Source organism: Tachypleus tridentatus, chromosome 11 (assembly GCF_004210375.1).
Source record: "Tachypleus tridentatus isolate NWPU-2018 chromosome 11, ASM421037v1, whole genome shotgun sequence".
Lineage (NCBI taxonomy): Eukaryota > Metazoa > Arthropoda > Merostomata > Xiphosura > Limulidae > Tachypleus > Tachypleus tridentatus.
In genome coordinates, this window is record NC_134835.1 from 30,966,898 (window position 1) to 30,992,815 (window position 25,918).

Below are 25,918 nucleotides of genomic sequence, written 5' to 3' on the forward strand. Positions count from 1 at the left end.
TACCAGGACAAAAAAAAAGAGAAAAAAAACCTACTGTCAAAATGTTGTTATTACCTCTCAACATCAATGACTGATAAGAGAACCATAAACCTTTAATAGTACAGATTCAGAAAGGAATTTGATTGGTGCATTAGGATATGGTGCCACCTAACTGTAACTACTCGAAGGACAGTTTTTTTGTTTTTTTTTAAGAAAGATAATAAAGCACCAAAGACATGCGAGATGAACTCAAATGAAAAGTTAAAAGAAATTAAACTTTAATTTTATTAGCTGCTAAATTTAATATTTAGTTTGTAAGGTTGCTGACCAGAAGTATCTTGTAGCCACGTCTTCACGTTCTTCTGTCCAGTTTACTAAAATACTGTCGACCTCCTGGTAATTAATTAACTTGATGTTCCTTTCTAGTTTCTCATTGGAGATGGCCCGGCATAGCCAGGTGGGTTAAGGCATTTGACCCGTAGTCCGAGGGTCGCGGGTTCGAATCCCGGTCGCACCAAATATACTCGCCCTTTCAGCCTTGGGGGCGTTGTAATGTGTGGTCAGTCCCACTATTCGTTGGTAAAAGAGTAGCCCAAGAGTTGATGGTGATGACTAGCCGCCTTCCCTCTAATCTTACACTGCTAAATTAGGGACGGCTAGCGCAGATAGCCCTCGTGTAGCTTTGCGCGATATTCAAACCAAAACTTATTGGAGAATGATATTAGAAAGTATTATACGATTTCGTGATTACGCAAAACGAATATTTTGATAACACGAAAATATTTTACATTTTTTATCGTTTCTTAGTCGGTCAAGAGTTGAAAGATTTAGGTTTTTATTTGTTCTTTTGCTCTGTAGTATTACAATACAAAATCTGTTTTCTGTATATAGTTGAATTGCATACGTTAAATAGCCATAAGACAGGCTGGTTTATGACTTTCAATGTGCTAATTGTTTCAAACTTTCATAAGTTTGCCTTGTAATACGTATAAATTTTAACCTATAATATTTTTTTATCTGTCTGCCTATCCATCCATTAGATTAGATATGACTAACAAAAATTTGATCGACAGATTCAGCAAACTACGATTTTAAAGAGATGTGTGAGACTGTACTTGTATAACAAACAGTATTCTAGTAGACAACTTCTCTTCTGCTGTGGTGTGGCACCCAGTAACTGTAACATCACCCAAAATGAAACGTGCTCTTCTGCTTTGGTGTAGCACCCAATAACTGTAGCATCACCCAAAATGAAACATACTCAGAGGAAAAGTTCCCAGGTTAAAAGACGTTTGAAACCATAAATTTTCTCTGTGACGTAAACACTCATTTTTCTCTACTTGTAAAACTAACTGATGGCTAAAGATGTACAAATAGGTGTTGTTTTATGTTAGTAGATACTAAACAATATCTTTTTTTATTAGTAATAAAAAAAAAAAATCCCGACGCGTTCGATTGGATACACATAGAAAGAGATACAAGCTATATTTATGTCAAGTGCCTTGGCCCGGCATGGTCAGGTGGTTAAGGCGTTCGACTCGTAATCGGAAGGTCGCGTGTTCAAATCCCCGTCGCACCAAACATGCTCGCCCTTTCAGCCTTGGGGGCGTTATTATGTGACGGTCAATCCCACTATTCGTTGGTAAGAGTAGCCCAAGAGTTTGCGGTGGGTAATGATGACTAGCAGCCTTCCCTCTAGTGTTACACTGTTAAATTAGGGAAGGCTAGCGCAGATAGCCCTCGTGTAGGTTTGCGCGAAATTCAAAAAGCAAACAATCAAGTGCCTCACGTGATAGTTAGCGCAAATTTAGTAGTCCACCTGAATGGAGGTGGGTGGGGTACAACCCCCCTTAGATCTGCCAATGCTTTAAGGTGATAATAACGAATATAAATTAGCAAACTCTAGAAGTAGTAATCAGTGAACTCGTAATGATGGGTTTTACTTGTGTAACAAACACTTTGTAAGTAAATTGAAAAATATTCATCGAACTTTTATTCAACTGATCAGAAACAGTTTTTTTCCGATTTCTTTAAAACTCGCAAACCCAGGAAGCTTCAGCGTGTAATTGAAAGTTGGAGGTCTTAAGATTTATGAATTATTTGTGTTGTTTTTGAGGATTAGCCCTGCTTTACACATTTTTGTAATAAATATTGTGGTTTGATATGCCCGTAATGTGCTCCAGCAACTACGAATATTTAAAACGCACGTTCATTTAGTGGGGAGTTTCGTATTGTGCTAAAGATCACCTTCAAGGCCCCGCACCGTAATATATATATATTTCAGCCATAAAATCAAACCTTCTGTATTTGATGATGTACTGCTGGTCAACCAGATAAGTGCAAAGGTGAGGGATGGAGGGATGGGGGGTTCTGCCCAACCTCGCTTTCCATCACCAGTGCCCAAACGGAGGCGTGAGCGATATCGCTCGGCTGAGAAACATGGCGATCCCGCGAGGCAAGCTGTCTAATCTCGACTGGCATGCCGTTCGAGCTCACTGAAGGGATGCTAGCCACTATATAGGAGGCGGAGCCCACTGCTTTTCACCTAGTCCATGGTCGTAAATACGTGCCCTTTGTGCACCGTCGATCTCCGGCGGCTGCGGCAAGTAGGCCGCATTCCACGGCCTTTGTAAGCATGGGGCCTGGCATTCCTGGCTACAGTGCCCCAGGCTTTGCAACCGGCCGCACACGTCAGCTGTATTGGAAGAGGTTTTTGCGGAGGAGAAAATAATCATTACAGAGGGCTGTGTTACCCCTGAGGACACGGCTGTATCTTGACTCTAGCTCTGCTTGCGGATTCACTGGAAGCCTAGAAAACGTTTCCCAGTTTCTTGTCATATATAAAGAAACAACGGACTAGTCCCCCCCCCATTTTTATTTTTTTTTAAACCAGGATTAACATTGAAAGAATTGAAACTTGAAAAGCGAGTTTGGTTCTGTGTAGTAACCACGATATATCAGATGGCTATATGAGTGTACATCAGAAACTTAACAATGGACACGGGCCATCCACGTGGGGGGCTCGGTCGACTTGTCACTGACCCTGCCCCCTGCGCGTGCCTCGCCGCGCGCGTGTAGTAGTTGGTGTTGAGGCCCGTGGAATGTGGGAGTTAGTAAGTCGGTTCGGCGACCCACTGTCTAGATCATTCAGGTTTAGCCTATATCTTCTGTGTGGGAGCATATTGCTATACTGTTTGATAGTGGTGACATTTGCTCAATAGATTGTGCCCGGAGCTTGTTTTATCAACCATGTGACACGTGCTCTTTAAGAAACTTTACTCACCGCTCTTCCAGATAAGGTTGAATTGGTTGTTTTGGTAAGTACAAACCATGTCGCATAACATCTAAATCGACTTTTGTAAATCTCTCTAAGGACCGACAAACACACGTTATTGTGACAACACTATGATTAATTTTATTTTAGTATCAGTTTATTCAAAATATTTAGAGAGATATCTAATAATAATTATAACCATTTTCTTCAGTAGTTACCTAAGATAATAACCGACACGTTTTCCTGGTGTCCGGGAAGTGTCTTTCACTAGAAGCTGCACAGTTTTGTTCAACTTGCAGCTGTATTTGTTGCACGGAAATGAAACGAACGTCAGTGAAACGAACGTCAGTTTGTGTACACAGATTTTTTTTGTTGTTTTTTTCGTTGGCAAAATTTGTGAGGCAGACGTTGAATAGTGATAAGTGTGGCCGAATTGTGAATCCGAGGATTCGTGGTTCGCTTTCCGTTACAAGAATGGCATTCTAAGCCACTATTTCTTTAGACAGGGGTAACCTGAAGATTTGGCGGTGGGTGCTAGTGACCAGCTGTCCTCGATTTAGTCTGTCAGTTCAAAAGTAGTTACGGCCTTCACGTAGCTAAAACAAACAATAGAAACATTTTTTTTATAAAAAATGTCAACGCTAATAAACATTACAGTGGTATCGGAGGTAAGCTTCAAGCGCAGGTCATCATTCTTACTGTTTCGTCACTTTTAAATAATATTATCATGTTCTGGTGTTGTTGGGAAAAAGAGCAGGAATTGTTCGATCGCTGTAAAAACCTTGAAACTAAGTATTCCGTACAAAATTTGTTAAGTTTCTTTGTGTGGGTGTGTTCATAGATATGACCAAGCAAAGTCTCAAGTTTTGTTTGTTCCAATTGATTTTCAAGACCTTTACAAAACTGCGTGTGCATTGCGTGCGTCTTCTGCAAACTTGCACTGTATCAACAATATAACGCTAGTTTCCTGTTCACGCGAAAAACTGAATAGCCCAATAATTGGCGGTGGGTGCTGTTGGCTAGTTTAACCTTTTACTTCGTAAATGAGTTAAAATTCAAGACTAGTTCTTTATGTATACAGCTCTGCGGGAAAGTTCAAAACAAACAGACCTACAATATTTCTATATTTTGCGTTCCAATATTAACAATATTTACAAGTGCGAAATGGTGTGGTTATCACACAACAAATTTTTACTCTGAGATCCTAGACTTCTTCTCCAAGTACAAATTATAGACAATTAGCAACCTCTGTCACCAATTTATATACAGAACTTCGTGCATTATTCATTGTAAAGAAGGAATAGGGATTCGCATTTTGAGGAGAGAAAGAGAAAGGAATGCGCATGCGCGTACCTAAAACAACCTGTGGTACATAACATAATAACCCACTCTGTGATTTGTGTCCTGGTGTTGTTTGTGATGTTCTTGTATATATTGTTGTAATTAAATTTATTTAACGACTTTCTCTTATAAAACTTGTATATACAGCTAGTACCGTGTGACACAATTCTGTGACAGAGTGATTACAAGATTTGAAGTGTATTAAATACGCAAACGCACGCACTCGCGCGAAAACACAAACACGTGTTACACGCTCCGAATTCCGTATTTGTCTTGAATGGTGGCGGAGAAAAAAAAATGCATGTTAAACAATAACATATATATTTCTCATTGAAGTTCCTACTGTAGAATATGTGTACGTACCAAAAAAAAAAAAAAAAACCAACAAACAAGCTTGGTGAAATTCTTTCCGTCCAATGCTTGGTGTCGCTACTTACCCCCAGGGACTCTTCTCGCTAATGAAGTAGCTGTAGCGATACGACCCTCAGTGATTTTTTATGGATATTAAGTGTCTGCTTCTGTGCGTGTAATTACTCGCGAAGCATAGAAACAATTATTATCTTAATCTGAAGAATTGGAATTTGGCTCTCCCCCCCACAGCGCTCTGATGGTGTGTTTCTGAACTAAATACTTCTTGCGTCTTCTTCGAAAAACAGCCCGATTTCTTATGTTATCTGTCATATCCTTTTAGAAGCACTATATATCTATCTGCATTTTTTTTCTTCTTCTCATAATATGTGTATAAAATTTTGAGTCGGCACTTTTCATTGGCTGACAGCTAAATTATGTATCTTGTACATACAGATTGCGACTGTAGCGAGCAAGATTCATAAAGGTACAAGGCCCGGCATGGACAGGTGGTTAAGGTGCTGGACTCTTAATCTGAAGGTTGTGGATTCGAATCCCTGTCACACCAAACATGTTAGCCCTTTTAGCCATGGAGGCGTTATAATGTTACGGTCAATCCCACTATTCGTTGGTAAAATGGTAGCCCATGAGTTAGCGGTGGATGGTGATGACTAGCTGCCTTCCCTCTAGTCTTACACTGCTAAATTAGGGACGACTAGCGCAGATAGCCCTCGTGTAGCTTTGTGCGAAATTCAAAAAACAAACAAACGTAAATTACACACAGAGATTTAAAGAGCTCGAAGAATGTATACACTACAGTAAGTTGTTTTCGTAATTTTGTCTATTGGATCGGGAATTACCATTGGTTAGTGTCCTCAGAGAATGAATCCGATAATTCATGGTCCGTGGCTTGTTGGTGGAAAATTGCTCTGCACTTTGGAACCGTGTGTGTGTTGTAAGAGTAGTAGTAAAATCCAACTATTCTGTAAGACAAGATTAGCCCAAGAATTAGCTGGGAGGAGAGGGAAATGCTGTGAGATAGCTGCTTTTCTTCCAGGTTATCAATTTAAAATTAAAGACTTCTATATGCAAATAGTTCTTTGCATAGCTTGCTGGGAGGTTTTGGAAACAAACAAATACGGAGAAATGAAAGAACTTCATTAACATACCTTTATCCAGCAAGAAATTAACTTTAATTCCAAGTTCCCGCGACTATAAACTGTGTTTTGACTCAAACATTTTGGATTAAGAAAATGTTCATACAGAATAAACTGGTCGAAAGCCCCCACTTTCAGCCCATTGAGGATAAACAAATATAGGGAGTGCAAGTCAATATTACGATACCTCTCACCGAAAAAAAAACAACAACAACAACAAGTCTATCGACTCTTGGTTCATTCTACAGCTTCAAAAGGTCCACCACTGCATAATTCTCGTTTTCCCAGTAAGTAAAATGTATTCTTGACTAAAACCTTGATACTTGTAACAGCGCCACCATGTTAATCCTCAGTAGTTTCTTCGGGCACCCTTATTGGTCGTTGCTGAATATTTGAAAGTTCCTGCATGCGGGCGAAAACGAGTGGTAGGAGTATACCGTATAAATTATTCTGCTTATTCGACTCTGACCACCAGGGGCTTCCACTAAGATGATCATCAATAATTCACGCAAGATTCTCAATAGATGGCGTCACCTTGTTGCATATAGCGAACTGATTCCATTTCATATTTATCCAAAAAAAAGTCTTGTGTTTACCTTCTGCGTGATAAATTACCTATCACTTATTCAAACCTTTAAGTTTGCATACTGGAATTTATTACGTGGAGATAATCAGTATGTCTTAAGTTGTCCAAGCCTTCTCAACCTATTTCAAATATGTAAAGCTTAAACAAAGTTCTTAAAGTGTAAGGCAGATCGTGGCGTATTTAATGGTTCGTGGCTTGCGACCCTCTGGTTCAGAAAAGTGTTTTGCACTGTGGGCTATATGTGCTTTTCGGAGTACCCCAGTTGTTCAGCGGTAAATCTGAAAGCGTACGACACTAAAAACAGGGTTTTGATATCCGTGGTGGGTATCATCAGCTTAAAAACAAACAAACATATTCCACTATTCGATCAGACAAGAGAAGCCCAAACTGGGTTGAGGGTACTTTTAACTGCTTTCCGTTTAGTCGGTATGTTACCTCATTTACGGTTTGATTTGTTTTGAATTTCGCGCAAAGCTACACGAGGGCTATCTGCGCTAGCCGTCCCCAATTTAGCAGTGTTAGACTAGAGGGAAGGCAGGTAGTCATTAACACCAACCGCCAACTCTTGGGGTAATCTTTTACCAACGAATAGTAGGACGTACTGTCACATTATAACGCTCCTACGCCTAAAAGGGCAAGCATGTTTGGTGCGACCAGGATTCGAACCTTCGACCCTCGGATTACGACACGTGTGCCTTAACGACCTGTCCATGCCAGGCCTAACTCATTTAGGGATGGCTATTCGTGGATAACTATGTTACAGCTTTGCGCGACATTCGAAAATGAACAATAAACATATCATAACAACAGTAAGAACTGTAGGTAACAAAACACCTCGTTTTGACTGTTCTTTTAAACGTGTTTTAATAATATTATTACAATCTCAAATCAACTCTTTCATAAATATTAATACAGTCAAACGATGTTTGAGATTCATGCCGAAAAGTTCACCTTCGACAAATGGATCATAAATATAGTCCCTGTGGTCACCAATATAGATAAATATAGTCCCTGTGGTCACCAATATAGCAACGTAAAATAAACGAATCACCAAAATTACTCCTGTGTAGTTGTTTACGGTAAAGAAAAATAGCAAATTGTGTTTGTTTGTTTGTTTGAATTTCGCTCAAAGCTGCACGAGGGCTATCTGCGCTAGTCGTCCCTAATTTAGCAGTGTAAGACTAGAGGGAAAGCAGCTAGTCATCACCACCAACCGCCAACTATTGGGCTACTCTTTTTACCAACGAATAGTGGGATTGACCGAACATTATAACGCCCTCACGGCTGAAAGGGGCGAGCATGTTTGGTGTGACGGAGATTCAAACCCACGACCCTAAGTTTACGAGTCGAACGCTTTAACCCACCTGGCCATGCCGGACCCTAGGCAAATTGTGGGAAAATTGTTTAGTAATCTCAAAAACTACCATTTATACTAATCGTTTGTCTATTTTCATCGACATAAACAAGGGAAGGGTCTACAGGGTTGTCTCCCTCCCCGCACAACAATAACAACAACAAACAACAAAACGTAAACTGGTGTGAGAATTAATATGTCAATTTACTGTGATAGTCGTTGTTTGATTTGAGTTATTTGGTAAGAATATACCGTAAAATCTTTATCATAATACAGAGAGGGCACATAGTGAGCCCGTGTCCCGATTGTATTCGATTGTACCTCGAGTCCCCAGTTGGTGTCTTAAGTTCGGAAAACCATGATTGACATCGTATTGAAACACCGAAAATTCCCGCGCTTCTGAGCTCGAATCTTTTAAGCACTTAGCAACGCCCTGCAATGTAAAAGTAAACTTTTTTTTTTGTATTCGTGTAATTGTAATGTTAAATCTATTGACGCTGTGTGTGTATTCTGACTTTTTTAACTGTTGTGAGGGTTTAAAGGGACATATAATGAGGCCAAATATAAAATGTATGTAAAATTATATTAATAGGCAACTTTAGTTTTGGGGGCACCATATTTGGGGGGGGGTAGCCTCCATCCTCAACGCAGGTCCTTTATGTGTAGTGGTTAGTAAATTAGTCATACATGGAATATTTTATTTGTTTTTGATTGCTGTTAGCGATAAAACTAAACTGAAATATAATATGGGCTGATTGAATGGTTTGGCGTTTTATGTCGTAAAGCAACTAGGCTATCTGCGTCATATAATGTGGGTGTTACAAGTAGTATGTGTAACAAAGTGTTGTAAAATAATTAATATCTGGAATAGCCTCTACACAATTCAACCACCATATTTATACTCTCAACTATCACGCTTAACACGAGCTTAGGCTTCACAAGCCAATATATTTGTATTTATGGCTATCTACCGCCGTTCCTAATTTTGAACTACTGACCAGAGAGAAGTAAGAAATCGGTAGCACCCTACCACCCATGTTGAGTAACTGACTATCACTCTTGTAACGCATCCAAAAGTTAAAAGTGTTTAGGAATATTTTGCGATGTCGCATCGATTCGACTTTTTAACTATAAAAATGAAATCGATTATTAGGAGGTGACATAACTGAAATATATTTTTCGCATTTTTCGTTTAAATTAGTTGACAGCGGTAAGTCTTCGGATTTACAACGCCAAAATCAGGAGTTCGATTTTCCTCGGTGGGCACATCTGATAACCCGATGATGCTTTACTATAAGAAAAACGCACAAACACAATTCTTCAAGTTGATAACAGTTTATGATTTTGTTTATCCATTCTATGGTAATTCTATGGTAATAGTGTTAGTTAGAGATATATTATAAATTATTATTTCAAATGTTTTCTAAATCTTAACTGAATTTTATTTTAAACTATCACGTTTTCACGTATTTAGTACAAACGAAAATATATCTAGAAACACACACTTTAATTGGCTATCGAATATCTGTTAACATTATACTGTGTCGTAAAAATAAATTATTGAAATTGTGTGTATTAAAAACCTGTAGACTGCTAGCAACAACAGAACACAGAAATACACTATGAATGAGAGAAAGTTTACGTGGTACCAGTTGTCTTCTTTCTGTCGTTTATGCTTTTCATATTTTGTGTTTATTTGCTAGCACTTTGGAATTTGTGCCTGCATAATAACTCAGTCCTTGTTCACGTGACTATATTTTGGCGCCACAAACTAACACGCCGCCAGGTGCTGGCCATGAGGACGGGTATAAGCTCTATTATTTCTGTCAAAATAATTTACACGCGACGAAGCATATCAGTGACCAGTTAAGGCGCGTCATCGAGGTAAGGGGGGTTGTACGGTTTTCCTGTAAGAATATGCCCTCGTCTTTCGTCTTGTACCATCCATCAACTTTTATTCACTTTTTCTGCCCAGGTTTGAAAGCGCGTCCTTATGAACCCAGCAAAGAAGCTTGGCTAACTCATTCTGCCTCCATTACTACAGAACTCTTGTCTGCTTCATCAGTTACAGTTTCACGTGCTTTAGCACCAGTCACTACCTGTTCTGTTGTAACCAGCAGATCTTCCCTACAATCGGTGCTAACTCAGAGGTCAAACATTTAAAACGTCTTATCTCGTATGTATATAAACCGGGAAACTTTCGTTCTCCTGATAGGTGTTCGCTGTGTTTTAATTTTTACAGTTTCGTTGTGTTCCTAGTCGCTGTATTTTTCTCTTTTATCTTATTAATTCATGGTTCATGTAAGAAACAAGTTTGTTGATATTAAGTGTAACATTGCTTTTACTCCCATGCCTCTATAAATGTATTTCTTATGCATCTTCTAAGTGAATATATTAAAAACTGAGTCACAGTAAGGTACGGACTTAAACTGGTAAAAGTCGAAGTTCGATTCACCACGATCGGCAGATTGTAGTTAGCCCATTGTGTAAATTGTACTGCAGAGCACAACGTTTTATAAGTAGTTCTACCACACATACACCTCCATCGGTAGCTCAGCAGTACGTTAAGGGCTTGTAACACTTAAAATCGGGTTTCAAAATTTGCAGTGGGCACAGCACAGATAGCCCACTGTTTAGCCTTTTTTGCCTAACAATAAACAAGCTCAACTAGTTTATTATCCTGCTCGCGTGTAACGCCTTCCAGTGGAATGGTATTGTTTTGACTGGGTTAAACAAACGTAGTCACCAACAACTGACCCTAAAACCGATTGACTGGCTAGTCCACGAAAGGTTTATTGATTGGTAGTGACGTCCTTAGGTGAATGGATGTTTCACGCAATAAACCTGGTGTTTTGGGGTGCGGTACAATAAACAAGTAATTTTTCATAACGTATACACTTACTTCAGTAATGCGAAACGGGAATTACTTTCGTCCAATTTTCGTTTTTTGCTGGAGGCAGTGTAAGGTTTATTATATTTTACAGATGCTCTGCGTGCCAAATACAGTGTAAAAATATTAGTTTTTGTTCTTGTCTATAAAAGTTATTAAAAATTGATAATATGGTAGGCATTGTTACACGAATTTTCGCCTTATTTATTCACTTGTTACAGCTTATTTCTGACACTGTTGTATTTCAGTATATCGGGTCCTCCGCTAGGGCAGCGGTAAGTCTTTGGATGTTTGTTTTGTTTGTTTGTTTGTTTTTTTTTGGAATTTCGCACAAAGCTACTCGAGGGCTATCTGTGCTAGCCGTCCCTAATTTAGCAGTGTAAGACTAGAGGGAAGGTAGCTAGTCATCACCACCCACCGCCAACTCTTGGGCTACTCTTTTACCAACGAATAGTGGGATTGATCGTCACATTATAACGCCCCCACGGCTGGGAGGGCGAGCATGTTTAGCGCGACGCGGGCGCGAACCCGCGACCCTCAGATTACGAGTCGCACGCCTTACGCGCTAGGCCATGCCGGGCCAAGTCTTTGGATTTACAACGCTAAAATCGGGGGTTCGATTCACCTCGGTGGACACAGTAGATAGCTCGATGTGGCTTTGCTTTAAGAAAATCACACAATATATCAGGGTCATAGGCAGAAATCTACAAAAGGGATTCTACTTTTGGATTAAAAAAAAAAAGAGAGAGATGAAGCCACATTGGGAGATCCGGGGGAGCGTCATACTTTATCAAAAGTATTATTCACAAAAATGGTGAATTTGTTGGTATCCGAGGCCATTTTTACTATTATTACACTTCATAGATGGTGTAAGCGCAACCATATATTTATTTGTTATCCATCCGTTCCCTGCCTAGGCCCACGCATTTTTCTTCGGTACAGAGAAACTATTCCTACCATTAAGAATGCCTGAAGAATCAACTTACGTTAATGAAGAAAAGTGGTTAATTCAGAACTTATGAGTGTGTGTTTTTTAAATAGCAAAGCCATTTCAGGATGTCTGCTGAGCCCACCGAAGGGAATCGAACCCCTGATTGTAGCGTTTTAATTCTGTAGACTTACCGCTGTACTAGCGGGGGGGGGGAGCAGAATATAAACATAAACATCTCCAGAATGTTGTAGTATTGCCATATGAATTGTATTTTCCTTTCTTAAGTACAAAGATGACTATTGACTTCTTATTTCTTAGGAATGAGTGTTGTAAAAGTGACTTAGCAACACTAAGACGAGTGTATTATTAAAGATAGTGAAAATCCAAACAGTATCATTTATTTATTACGTTGGTCCTTTCATTGCATAAGTTTACCAGAAGCCTCAAGGTTTCAGTCTTTATTAAGCATACGAATTAAAACCTTTTGTATCTTAAGGCCTTATTTCTCTGTAGGTATGTGGTATGTTTTGGATTGAAATTAACAAGGTCAATAAATAGTTTTTTTGTTTGTTTGTTTCTTTAGCAGAACAAAGTTACTGCTATTAGTCTAGATTTGGTCCTAACTGTAACACAGTATAATAAGCTACAACCAAAACTGGTCTGTCTAATTAACATGATGTAGCCTTGTTTCTGGTTATTTATTTCAGCATATTCTTGTAACTTGGCCTTGTTATAGAGCTCTGGATTTTGAAGCAGGTGGGTGAGGTTTGAATTCAAGCACTATATCATAATATTATCTGTGTGGCCAGGGCACCCAACTTCGCAATCTGAGGGTTGCAGATTTGGATCCCCGTCCCACCAAACTTGCTAATCTTTTCAGCGTGGGGGCATTATAATGTGATTATTCCCATTATTCACTGATAAAAGAGTACCCCCCAAAGAGTTAGCAGTGGGTGGTGATAAATAGCTCTTTTCTCTCTAGTCTTTCACTGCTTAGTTAGGGATAGCTAGTGCAGATAGCTCTCGGGTAACTTTGTGCAAACTTTGAACCTTTATTTGCACTTCAAGCCTTTGGTGCATTATAAATGTGACAAGCAATCCCTTAACATGGATAATGGATGCTGATGACTGGGCACCTTCTCTGTGGTCAGTAGTTTAAATTAGGGATAATGACCAGTAGTCTTAGTACCTTTGCCAAAGAATACAAATATTTAAAGTATTTATTCAAAGTTAACCAAACTACACATAGAATTGCGTGGTATATGTTTCTAACAAAAACATGTACACTAATAATAAATCATGAAATATGTTCTTTAAATATTATAAATGTTTCACGTTGTTCTGTTTCCCAAGATAATGTTCTAGATAGTTTAATAAAATATTGTGATGTACTCCAGCTGGTTATCTGTGTTTAATAACATATTTATATGCAAAAAACGGCTCGTTTGGGCTGAGAAAACACTTTACATAGAAGAGCGAACAACGTTTCGACCTTCTTCGGTCATCGTCAGGTTCACAAAGAAAATAACTTGTGACCACATGTTTGAAAGGGGTTGTGTAACTGTGTGTCGAAATGTAGAGGGCGGTATTAGATGTTTGAATATATAATTTATTATATTAATAATAAATCCACCACTATACTGGTATAGATATGTAGATGACACGGTTGCGGGATTCAAATCTACAGAACACATACTTAATTTTTTCAATCACATTAACTCTATACATCCCAACATCAACTTCACATGTGAACAGGAAGAAAACAATCAAATATCATTTCTTAACCTCAAAATTACAAGAACTGATACACAATTTCAAACAGAAATCCACCGAAAATCACCCATACTGGACTATACATTCCTTGGGACTCAGCACATGAAACAACACAAAAACTCAACATACTAAGAAACCAAATAAACACAGCCATAAAACTATGCTCACCAGATAAAATTAACGATGAATTAGACAAAATAAAACAATACTTCACCAACATCAATAAGTTTCCTCCACAAACCGTAGAAAACATTATACGCACACACCTAGACAGAAAGCAAAATCAACCAACTAAAGTAAATACAGCTCACGAATCAAAAACCACGAAACCATATACTGCTGTATACCATATATTCCCGACATCAGCAAACAAATAACCAACATTTGGCAAAATTAGTAACAAAATATGACATTCCAATTAATACCAAGTTTATTCAAAACCCGGCACAAAACTGAGGTCTATACTATGTAAAACTACACTGACAAACACCACACCAACATTATTTATAAAATACAATGTGATAACTGCCACGACTTCTATATTGAGAAACAAGTAGAAAAATGGAAACAGATTCAAAGAACATAAAAGTCACCTTCACACGTTTTCGAACACTGCAAGTCAAATAAACACAACATAACCATAGAAAACACTCAAATATTAAATAAAGAAACAAACATAAACAAACGTAAAATTAAAGAAGCCTTACTTATACAACAACTTAAACCCAAAATAAACCAATATAAAGGAACGCCTTTATACCTATATTAATATAATAAATTATATATTCAAACATCTAATACCGCCCTCTACATTTCGACACACAGTTACACAACCCCTTTCAAACATGTGGTCAGCTTCCGGTCAGTTACCTCTTTCTTTGTGAACCTGACGATGACCGAAGAAGGTCGAAACGTTGTTCGCTCTTCTATGTAAAGTGTTTTCTGCCCAAACGAGCCGTTTTTTGCATATAAATTTCTCAACAAGTGGGTTTCTCGTCATCACTGATTAATAACATATTGTTGTGTGCTCTAGCTGTTTATCTGTGTTTAATAAAATATTGTCGTGTGTTTTAGCTGGTTATCTGTGTTTAATAAAATGTAACTTACTTTGGCTGGTTAACTGTCTCCTAATATAATCATCTAGCTACTTGTCTGGGTTTCCTCAAGTGTTATGGTGTACTGTAGCTAGTTACCTAAGCCTATTTTCTAACTAATTCTCCGTGTGTTGTAAGATAATGCTTTCGATATTAATCATTGATTCATAATATAATGCTTGAAGTTTTTGATTTGGCAAATAAGGTTCTAACTAGTGTTTTTTATGCTGATCAGATTAAAACTATTTCTTTAGGCACTGCTTTATCTAGCTGTTTATATCTCCACAGGTTATATTTTAACACATATTTCAACCCTCCCTTTTGTGATGGGTATCTTCCACTTTTTTACCATTCAACCCTTCCTCCAACCATGAACCTGCCACCTTGTATTTTCATCATTAGCTCCTGTTTTGGTGAACTTTCTGGTTTCTTTTATACTGTCCTCATTTCTTAAATTGTATACAAGTGCTGTGTCTGTGGGAGTGAGGGACTTGGTCCACCAAGTCATGGTTTAAGCAAAAAAGTTTGGTTCAAAAATTGGGTCACATCATTTTTCAGTTTAAAATATTTATTTACAATTATCTATTTTTTTGGTTTTGTGATCTCAAACAACTATTGTCAGTTATAAAATCTCGCTACAATAACATAACATCTCATCACTTAACACTGTGTTATTTTAAACACATTGTTGTTCAATTTCCCAATCTTTGCAGGCTATAGCTCCCTCATGAAAAGACTGCTCAACACATCCCTGGTGTATACTACACTACAGGTCTAATTTAATGAGGTTATAATTCTTTATATAGATAAAGTTCACCAATTGGGGTTTTTCTGCAAATAATGTCCAATCCAATTGCCTGTCATTCTATTACTGTCTGTAGCTACTAATCTCTTGTTGTCATTATTTACACAGATTTCATGCTATCCAGATTATATTTTCACATGTGACGCTTCAGTGAATTGGGTTTGTTTCAAAAACAAATTATGCTTTAATATCTGTCTGTGTGTGTGTCATATATGTATAAGCAAAACATAAGAACAAACAAGTTTTTTATCTGTGATTACAAATAACAAAACACTAAAATAGCATGTTTTTTCTCCACTTGGTTAATTTATTTGACTGGTCTTATGACTTAAAAGGTCATCTTCAGGATATAATTTTACAGGGATTTGCAACAGAAACATTCAAATAACATTTTTCAACTTAACATAAATGAATACATGTATTTTCCAAGTGTATAAACATGTACACTCCTTATACAAATAAAGTATATAAAATTGCTCAAAAAATAAATGAAACTAATATCCTTTCTTTTTTTTTAATTAAAATCTTATTATAATTTCTCATTTTTATAAAATGTAAATGTTTCCACAATCTTTCATAACGTAATACATCTTACTGTACTGTCTTTTTTTTTTTGTAATTTTCAGTAATTGTTTCTGAGGTTTCATAATTCCAACTAACCTCACACAACCATTGACTCTTCTACTCTTTCCTCTATCCATTTAAATTGGAACTAAAGTACTTATGAAATACCTTTTTAGATGCCACAGCTAGCTTTTTTTTTTTTGTTTGTTTAATTTCACACAAAGCTACACGAGGCTATCTGCGCAAGCTGTCCCTAATTTAGCAGTGTAAGACTAGAGGAAAGGCAGCTAGTCATCACCATCCACTGCCAACTCTTGGGCTACTCTTTTACCAATGAATAGTGGGATTGACTGTAACATTATAACTCCCCCACAGTTGAAAGGGTGAGCATGTTTGGTGCGACAGGGATTCGAACCTGCAACCCTCAGATTACGAATCGAACCCTTTAACCTGCCTGGCCATGTTGGACCCACAGATAGCCCTTTTGAATAGGTTTGTGCTTAATCGAAATAAAAAAAAACCCTTTAAATCATGCTTTATATTATATTATATGCTCCAAAATGGGAAAACATGGAAATACATTGTTTTTAATTTTGAATTTCTTAAGTATATTCTTTAAAATTATTTTATTATAAGTTAGTTTTCACACTAAGGAAGAATATTTTAGAAACAGGTATGAATATTCAAACACTGGTATTGTCACTCTTTAGTACACAGTATGATTCTCGAGTAGTAAACATACTGAATGGTAATCTAAATACTAACTTTAACCTAACATGCAACCAAAAATTGAACAAACTACTTGAAATCATATTAGAGTAAAAAACTATTTTTAACTTTACAAATTTTTGTATTCAAACCAAAAGAACATACAAATTCTACAGTTTACCAAAAGCCCATAAAAACAGAATTAAAAAAAAATCTACAAACTCGCCATTAGGACTCGTATATTTGAGAATAATCATACAGGTAAATGTCAAATTGTTTTTAAAATACTCTTTTTTTACTGTAGAAGCTGCAACATGTAATAATGTAATACGTATAATCAGTAAGAATTCAATTATTAACTTTAAGATGTTTGCAGGCATATAATAGGCTTATATAATAGACAAATATGTGACTGCCTTCTATGCTCTTTTTTTTTCCATCCTGAATAGTTAATTGTGGGAAACAAAAATCTACTGAAATGTTTCTTGTCAAAAGTAAATTACAGGAAAATTATTCATTTTTTGTAATTTTAAAACTTCATGTCAGTATCAACACTAATTGTTCAGTTTTCATATGTGATGAACAGACAATCTACAAAAAAAAAGGCTTAAGAACACAGGCTTGTTTTAATGAAGAAAGTTAATGAAAAAACAAAGATTTCCTTTGTGAACTGGTTGAAAGAAATAACTAGAACAGAAAACCTGTATGGAAAAGTGAAACACACTTCAGTATATACACATTTGTTCTTTGGTTTCTATATATATATGCAGCCCCCTATAATTATAAGTTAAAGAAATATTTCTTAAAATCAACAGCACCACTGCTGAGACAATTCATCGTGTGTATTTTGTTTTTTGTCATGTCAGTATTATATACATACATGATTTTATTGTAACATACTAACTAAATAAATTGATGACTTCTTGTAGAAATTACAACTTTCAAAAAGTGCTCACTTTGGTAACAGTCTTTTCTTGTACTCAGTAAAATGACAAGGAATGGTAACATTCAGTAAAAAAAATCCCTGTTGCAACATGGTGAACCTGAATGCACCCATAGCATTGAAAACAAAACATTTTTGTCAACGGTGCATTTCAGACAATCTCATTTGCTTAAAAGTAAGTGCAATGCCATTTCCCTTATTGAAATAACACTTGTAATAACAAAAGGCTAATGTAAATAGCCCACTAGACCAGGGGTTCCCAAACGTTTTGGACCTGCAGAGCTTCACATCAGAAAGAAAAACATTCCGGAGCTTTAATAACAAAAGAAAACAACAACAAAAAAAACTAAAAATAGAAACAATCGGTCACTAGCACCGGAAAGTTTACTTCAAACTTCACAATATACATTTATTAAAAATACCAATACTTAAAGAAAAATTTTTACTTTTACTTACTTGTTCAAACATCTCTGCTTGCAAAATGTATATCAATAAAATTAGTGTACTTATTTATTAGTGGCTCGGATGGGATTGCTTTTGTTCACAAAGTAGTTCAATATTTGGAGTTACGGTTGTTACCTATAAGCGCAAATCATCTTCAATATTTAGCTTGTTTCTAAATTTGGTCTTTGTAGCTGTATACATGAAAATGTTTGTTCACAAAGATATGTTGTTGGTAAACGCATCAAAATTTTCAAAGCTCTGTTACTTATTTCCAGGTATTCCATGGCCATTTGAATCAAAATTGTGTAATTTCTTCCTGCTGAAATTTTGTTTTTTGGGTGTAATCAGTTGAAACTCCTATAAGCTGTTCTTTTTCTTTCAAAGACAAATGGTTGGTATTTGCAGAATCAACAAAGGGATTTTGAATCCACGGTAATTTTTCTACATGAGTAGAGAAGTACTCCCAAGTAGTTATACACAAACCAGATATGTGCTGGAAGACAAATTTTTGCATCTTCGCTTAAGGAAACTTCATTCATAAGTAAAAAAACCATTGAGATTTTCGAAGCGGTCAAGTTCTTCCATAAGTATACATTCACCCCAAAGTTTTAGTTTACGTTGAAGCGCTTCCATTTTACTCTGAACTTTGAAGTACGTTATCCTGGTACCCTGCATTGTAGCATTCACTTCATTTAGATAGACAAGTACATCCGAAAGGTAAGCCACTTTCTGTGTCCAGCATTTGTCCCTTAATTTGTATGCAAGTTCAAAGTGACATTTATAGAAAAAGAAACCTATCTCCTCACGCAGTTTGTAAAACCTAGCAAGCACTTTTCCTCGAGAAAACCATCGGATTTTTTTTTAATGTTAATACCCATACCAGTCGTTCTGAGATACATTTTTATTTCAAGTGGGTTTCTCGTCATCAAGAATTTACTTCTCTTAAATCTTATGACATTCGTTTCATTGCAAGTGACGATGAAGACAGCAGTGGATACTCTCGATGTCCGAGTTTTTTTTTTGTTTTGTTTTTTTTGCGTGCCACTGCGTCTGAAAATTTTCAAATCGTAGCTGCAGCCCACTCAGTGCAAATACTTGAGCAAAGCTGCCATTGGATCTCCTGTCCTTCCATAAACAAATCGACCAGTTTAAATATTTCTTTTCCTGTTGTTTGAGTAGGCAAAGATTTACAAACTAGTATGTCTTCTTCAAAACTTCCTTCGTGAATATAGCGAACAAGCACAAGCAACATCGCATAACCTGCGACATCTGAAGCGCGAAAGTTGGACTCGCTTTTACTCTCATTATTAACTCCGTGAAGCAATTTGCTGACATATCCTTGATTCTTCGAGAAACCGAGTTGTCAGAAAGGGACACGGAGTTAATATTTTTAAGAAATTTCTCATCAGTCGTGCACTCTACCAAATCCTTTGCGCATAGTTTTATCGAATCTTCTGCAATTTTACGAGCTTAACCTGCTTTTGCAATATGGTAACTAAGATTATATGAAGCAATAAGAGCACCTTTGTTGTCCTGAGGGACAAACGAACGAAATGTAGCTTTCCTTGCATTTAATTACATACACTTTCTTTTGAAATACTCGATCGCCCTTTCAGCCGTGGGGGCGTTATAATGTGACGGTCAATCCCACTATTCGTTGGTAAAAGGGTAGCTCAAGAGTTGGCGGTGGGTGGTGATGACTAGCTGCCTTCCCTCTAGTCTTACAGTGCTAAATTAGGGACGGCTAGCACAGATAGCCCTCGAGTAGCTTTGTGCGAAATTCAAAAAAAAAAGAAAAAGAAATACTCGAAAGTTGGATTTTTTAATTGGGAGCGTTTTGATTTCTAGATGTCGTTTTAACTTTGCTGGATGCAAACTACTGTTACTCACTGTTCCACATTTAACACGCAACCCAGGAGGCCTATCTTCATTACCTGACCATGTACAACCATATTAAATAAAACTTTCATCATACTTTCTTGTTTCGGTGTTTCCTGTGTTGAAGTCCTCGCACACGACAATAACGTCGATGAATTCGTATTAGGTCTAGGCCTGGGAAGTTTTTACTCGTATCAGATTTATCACTGGTATTCAACCACTTATCCATTATAACGGTGATAACTAATTATTAATTTGTTTAAAAAACGTATTCTTATATCTTTGGCACTTTAAAAGTATTTTAACGGACACAAAATAGTTTCTTAATGAAAACTCGTTCAAGCACGTTCTATCATCATACAATGACCTGCTGACCTAAAAGCAATGTTTCCATGACGAAGTCAGAAATAAAGATTTGTGGAGAAAAGGCTAGGCCTCTAGTATAATATATTTTTATAAAGGAAAGGGGTAATCTATTATTTTTACAGTTTTTTAAAGCCAAATAACAAAATATTAAGCCAACTCTGATGTGCGTTTAAATCTCGAACGAAATGAAAGATGACGTCATGGGGTGTATGACGTCATAAAGATCATTGGTACCAAGTTTGTCTAATTAAACTACAAGGAATCTAATCTAACCTAACCTAACAATTACCAATTGTAATTGTCATAAATATAATTATACCTCATATAAACATACTTTGAAAATGAAATAATTGATACTCCATCACAATGTTTCAAATTTGAACAAGTTTCAGTTATGACGTCATGTTTCATTTCGTTGAAGATTTAGCCTGTAATACAGATCTGGCTTTTAAAAGATAGTTGGCATAACCACCCAGGATTGACCAATGTTTCGTACGAAAATTATAGGCTATCTTACATCTCCAATGACGTATGCGATCCTGAGATGGTGCCATATATACTAGCAACCAGTGGTGCCACTGTCGAAGTTAATTGAGATTATGTAACACTTTCACCGCGAGAACTTCCCCTAAACTAAATAAAATCGCCTGGCGTTAGGCAGAATAAAATAGTAAAAGGCCCAATACGCGATAAACGTATTATATTAAAGATATATTTTACTTTTATGTACAGTGTATTCAGATTTAATTTTATAGTTTTAGGGGAAAAAATATTTACATTCTAAAATTTCCTCGCATAGCCATTGAACAAGGGCTCCACGGAGCAGTGTTTGAAAAACCATGTGTGACGAGACAATAGTATTGTATATAATGCTGTAATCCAAAGAATGGTGTGACTGCACGTTTATGTTTATTCATCACTATTTGTAGGAAAATCACTGCTGTGTTATTTCAGTGGCCTTTGTTAGTATGTAGATATATACCACAGATAACGATTTACCTGCTATCTTTCCATGAGTTATGCATTATTGAGATATTGTGTGTGTTTGTTCCTGCATATAATACTGTAAATACACAAACACACACGCTTGCACTCTAACCAACATTTACTTACTGCCTTTAGTGTTCAAAGATTTTTTTACAGTTAACTTATCTATGGTGAATGGATATTTTGTAAACACACTTTGAAAACTGGAAATTAATCTTATTAAAAAGTGTTGTTGTTTATTAAAGCTTGACTTGTTAGAGATGTGTAAACGGCTCTTTATTGTTTACCTGCTTTATTTAATTTTTATTATGGTTCTGTGCTTGAAGTAATTAGAAATAATGACTTGCAGACATTTAATTTGAATGAAGAGCTGTTTAACTCTTATGAATATTTTGAACAACTGGAATAAGTTATGAAAATTTTGCTAGTTTTTGATGTATCTCTGTTTACAATTTTTCAAAAATCAAAGCCAAGTTTTATAGATCCCAAATATGCAATACATTGCTAACCAAGTGCAGTGGGTGAAAATATAACGCACATCTTAAGGCTACCAATGTTTTCAAATGCTGCAATTCAATGATGACATAATGCATTAATGGTCAAGATGTCCCCTGATAGTATAGCGGTATGTCTCCGGATTTACAACGCTACAATCAAGGGTTCGATTCCCTTCGGTGGGCTCAGCAGACAGCCCGATGTGGCTTTGCTATAAGAAAACACACACTTAATGGACAAGAAGGGAACTTTTGGGTTTGTGTAGGCTATCCTATCCACTAAGTTAAACTAAATACTGAAAAAGCTAGCCCTTATCATTCAACTATTTATCAAGTTTTTTTTCTTAAACTTCATTAAATTAACCCCATCTGAAGACAACCCCTTTCAAAACTTAATCATCCTGTTAGGTAGACAAAGCTTTCTTAGCTAAAGATGACTCTTACATGACCAAAATTTATATTTGTGTTCCTTATTCTCAAATGGTGGGCTATGAGACAACTGTGATTGTCCTAAACAAACAAATAATCAACTACCTTTATTATTGTGTTAAATAACTAAATGGATCTTGAGGAATAAAAGGTTGAGAAATACCTTTCTAGTTAGTACCTTCAATTTCATTCTTGTTAGGATTGCTACAATTCATTGAAATAGTTGTCTTTATTGTTTTTAAATAGTTGTGTTTCAATGCTAGTGTTCTGTTAAGATAGTAGCTCGTGCTTCACAAGTTATGCTTAATTAAACAAAATTGTTAGTGCTTCCATAAATGATGTTTTATGGAGTTTATAAATGTTTTCAGAGAAAGCTCTTTTTTTTTTTTTATGTCATTAGATTTCCCTGCATATACTAGATGTACTTCTCCAGGGTCCCCCAGCATGTTCTGTTTCAAGAGTGAATAAAACCAAAATTAACAGTAACAAATATTTTTATTTCCTGCTTTTGAAGTTCATATGTCATCCTGTTTTGTAGCCTACAAACTGCATAATTTGTCTCATGAATCATGACATGCACACATTTTACTGATGTCTTGACAGTACAAATAGTAATGTAAAGTATCCTGTATGTGATGTCACTTTAGTGTCTACTGACCGACTGACAGACAGACAACACATTACTATATATTGTTGAGAGTGGTTAAAACAGGTAACCCCCTAAGTAGTATTTGGTCCCCTTTCAGGAAAATTACATTATTAAGGCTGTCAGTATCTCCTCAGATGCAGGTACTGTTTTACAATGTTTTTAACTTAGATGGTCATTTATTTAGGTATCCTGTTTTTTTGCAGATGATTCTTTAGCGAGACCTTCCACTCTTGTGAAAACAGGAAACATAAAAGGAACTCGGAGACCATGGGTACATCCTGGATATGTTCAAAGAACCCAAGGGAAACAACCAGAGGATCTGGGTAAAACCAGCCAAAGGGCTGGAATGAGCAGTCAGAGTATTGGTTGTAGCTGTTTGTCGAGACAGGACCTCAGCAGTAATAACCAGGTTGGTTGACAAAGGCTATTGTTTAAACATTACGTTAAAAATGTTTTCCAAAAAAAAACATGGCACACACTGAAATATGTTATGCTTTTATTAACACAAAAGTATAAAATGATTGTTAAAACTGAACTTGTATGTTAGAAAAAAATTTGTTATTGTAAAGTTAATTGTAATGTGTAACAGAATTGATAAAGTAGGTAGAACGTTGTTTGTGGAATAGCAGTGTTTAAATATTCATCAAAATTGGTGATTAAGTTGAAAGATGACAACCAGTTATGAGTTTCAAAAGAAGTTATAGGAGGTTGAACAAATTGAGTATGGTGGTGTTTTAATTAAAGATATTTTAAATTATATTACACTGAAAAAAAGTAACTTGGGTTGATGCCTTAGAATTCAGGTCAAGTTAAGAATACTTGGAAGATGAAGGAAAACATTGTATGCAATTTGAATACATGTAATATGATGCCCTTTTTGTAAAGATATGAGATTTTTAGTTGTACCTAATTTCAAAATATCAAGCAATGCTTAAATTATTTAAAACTAGAAGAAATACCCACCCTCCAGGCAGGTGCAACTGATAGTTTCTGCAGCAGACCTTTTCTGGAATTGTCTGACAGTTCTATAATGATGTATTCATACTTGACGTTCAACTGTGTTCACCATCCGTGAGAAAAAGGTTTTTTTCAACATTTTAGTTTCACAATAAGCTTACGTCACAGAGTAAATCTTATTGAAATATTTCTTTGTAGGCTCAGTTATTAATAAAAGTGTCTTGCTTTTTTGTTGCGTCACTCATGAGATTTTCACTAAAGGAAAACCATTATTTTTTTGTATGTTTGTCTTTTGATTGTTTTGTATTTGAAAATTACTCCTGTTTCATAATTTTTAATGGTTAAACCTGAAATATAATTTGTATGGAAATTTCAATAGACTTACTTGTTGCTCAGCTATAAAAATATTGCCTAGTTATAAAAATGTACCCAGTTATTATATTATTTTGTATTATTAAGCCCCGGAATTTCTTGAGGAACAGAGGGCCGCAGACACTGCGGTTTCTGTTACAGGCTGGTTTTTAAGTGAGCAGGTTGTTAGCCTACTGCACAACCCCCAACCAGGAGGATAAACCTTAGCCGTCCCTAATTTTGCAGTGTAAGACTAGAGGGAAGGCAGCTAGTCATCACCACCCACTGCCAACTCTTGGACTACTCTTTAACCAACGAATAGTGGGATTGACCGTCACATTATAATGCCCCCACGGCTAAAAGGGGCGAGCATGTTTTGGCGTGACTGGGATGCGAACCCGCAACCCTCGGATTACGAGTCGCACGCCTTACACGCTTGGCCAATACCCAGTTATAGTTGATAATAATCAGTGTGATAAGTTCCCAAAATCTGAATTTTGGACGCATATACCACAATCTCCATTATAATAAGATTCTTTGGAGATGCTAATGGTTTACAGTATTAGATTGAGAATAAAAGATGTGATGATAATGTCCTTTTTATTAGCACTTTAAAATGGAAAATAGTTTGAGGAAATGTTTGTAACATTTTATTATATCACATATAAAAGTCATATCATGGTAAATAAAATATTCAAGTCATTACTGTATGAATTAGAAGCATGGATATACGGATCATGTGTTTATATCCTCAGTTTTTATTCACACACACACACACACACACACACACACACACACACAAGACCAAGTTAAATTACATGGGCTATAGTTTACTTTATATTTACTTCTGTTTAGTATTAATACTTCCATACATTTTTATTAAACAGGAGAAAATTCCCTTCTGTGAATTTGAAAGGACATCAGTCATGTCATGATTTAGTAATCTGTAATGTTATAATTATTATTTTTTAACTTCGTGCAGCGCTACACGAGGGCTATCTGCGCTAGCCGTCCCTAATTTAGTAGTGTAAGGCTAGAGGGAAGGCAGCTAGTCATCACCACCCACTGCCAACTGTTAGGCTACTCTTTTACCAACAAATAGTGGGATTGACTCTAACATTATAACACCCCCACGGCTGAAAGGGCGAGCATGTTTGGTGCAACGGGGATTCGACCCTGCCACTCCCAAACGCCTTAACCCACCTAGCCATATGTTGTAATTAACCTTTATACCACAAAATTCTAATTAAGCATTAATTATTATGTATTAAAAACAGTTAGTGAATAATTATTAGTTAGGCAAAGGTGAACATGTTGGTGCTAATTCTGTCGAATAAATTTAATTTGTAATGGGTATTTCTTCTTTCCACTGTTTATATACACGGTGGCCCGTAAGTCCCTACCCATCCATATATCTTATGTATCCAGTGTATCTGTGGGGTGTCTCTCATTCTCGCTGCATAATATTATGCGACGCCATGTTCTGTGAGGCATTTTTAAGTGTAAATGGGCTTAAATCGGCCATATTTCTCTGAAAAAAGAAAAAATATAATACATGCGTAATTGAATAAAGCATAATAACATATGCATGGGTAGGGACTTACGGGCCACCCTGT

The 25,918-nt window shown here is 36.5% G+C and overlaps 1 pseudogene across 1 annotated transcript in view; it reads left to right on the forward strand.

The window, feature by feature from the left end:
• The window catches only part of LOC143231867 (uncharacterized), a 101,002-nt pseudogene that overhangs the window by 40,349 nt on the left and 34,735 nt on the right, over positions 1-25,918 (forward strand). The window contains exon 4 of the transcript XR_013017244.1: positions 23,198-23,403. The product of XR_013017244.1 is annotated as an uncharacterized LOC143231867 (transcript). The remainder of the gene's footprint in view (positions 1-23,197; positions 23,404-25,918) is intronic.